At 60.8% G+C, this 1,453-nt stretch overlaps 1 protein-coding gene across 1 annotated transcript in view; it reads left to right on the plus strand.

Annotated features, from left to right (window-relative positions):
• Positions 1-1,453, plus strand: part of SF1 (splicing factor 1) — a 9,741-nt gene that overhangs the window by 6,003 nt on the left and 2,285 nt on the right. The gene's annotated exons all lie outside the window — the stretch shown is intronic.

Here is a 1,453-nt window from a genome sequence, read left to right on the forward strand (position 1 = left end):
GGGGTCCTGTTCTAAACCCCACACCCCCCCCAATTTGGGGTGTTTCCCCTGAGTTTTGGGGGTGCTGCTCTCTGAGCCCAGCCTGGGCCTCGTTAGCTGCAGATTAACGACCCGTGCTGGCGGCTTAATGAGCTCTGAGGGCTTAACGAGGCTCTGGCCCCACTGCACCCCCTTTTCCCTCTCCTTTCCCCCCACTTTGCACCCCAATTTGGCTCTGCTGGGGGGGGCAGAGCTGCCGTTGTCCCTGCAAAGGGCCAAATTCCCCCCTCCACTCCCTCTCTTCACCTTTTCCACCTGTTTTAGCCCCATTTTTCTGTGGCAGGGCAGGACGGGGTCCCTCTAACCCATAAAGGGGGGACCCTCACTCCTCAAGAGACCCCAGCTCTGGGGAGGGGGTCCCCAGCTCTGTGGGGGTCCCTCACCTTCCAGGGGTCCCCAACCCCGGGGGGGTCCCTGTGTCCTCAGGGATCCCTCACCTTTCGGGGGTCCCTCACCTTTCGGGGGTCCCTCACCCCCGTGGTGGCCGGGGGGGCTCTCCCGAGTCCCAGGACCGGGGGGGAGGGGGACACCCTCCGGCCCCCCAGGTTTTAGGGGTCACAACCCCCCCCCCCACCCCACAGCCCCAGGTTTTGGGGGTCTCCCAGGTTTGGGGGGGCGCAGGCCCCCCGCGCTAACCCAGCCTTGCTCCTGCAGCGCCCCGGGCCGAGGCCGCTCCCCCGCTGCGGCGTCGTTAGCGCTGGTTTGGGGGGGGGAATTAATTAATGAATTAACGATTAATCACGAGCGGGGACAGTGACGTCGCAGTTCCACCGAGGACCCGGCTGCTGCCAACCCCGAAAAGTCGCTTTTTCCCCCCAAACCGGGGGCAGGTTCGACTGTCGCCCGCGCCGGCTGTTTTTGGAGGATCCGCCTTAATCTCTTCCCTTCTTGCAGCCGCTGCCAAAATTCGCTATTTTGGGGGGGGAGGGGAGCCAAGGGCCGATTTAACCAAACCCGAGCGATTCTGACTCTTTTTTTTTTATTTTTTTATTATTATTTTTTTTTTCCTTCCTCGCTGATAATTCTGATTTTTAATCATAATCTGATTTTCTCACCCCGACACGGCTCAGCTCAAGCGACCTTGACTCTTCCCTCCGGGGCTGCCAAAGCCACGTGGCCCCCCCAGACAGGGACCTTTTCCTCCTAGAAACCAGGAAATTGGGCAAAAAACCGGGGGAGAACCGGGCACAACCAGGGAGAAAAGGAGCAGGAACGGGGCAAAGCCAGGGAGAAACAACAAAACCAGGGACAGAGGGGCCAAACCCTGACCCAGCAGAGGCCAAACCGCAGAGAAACGGGCAAAGAGAGGCCGCTGGTTTGGGGAGGGGGAGGGCTGCGCTCTGCTGGCCTTAATTGGGCACTAATTAACGCTCCCCCCCCCAATTATCCCCTCCTGGGGGTGGGTGGGGGCAGT

The sequence above is a fragment of the Parus major genome, unplaced genomic scaffold, assembly GCF_001522545.3.
Source record: "Parus major isolate Abel unplaced genomic scaffold, Parus_major1.1 Scaffold640, whole genome shotgun sequence".
NCBI classification, from domain to species: Eukaryota; Metazoa; Chordata; class Aves; order Passeriformes; family Paridae; genus Parus; species Parus major.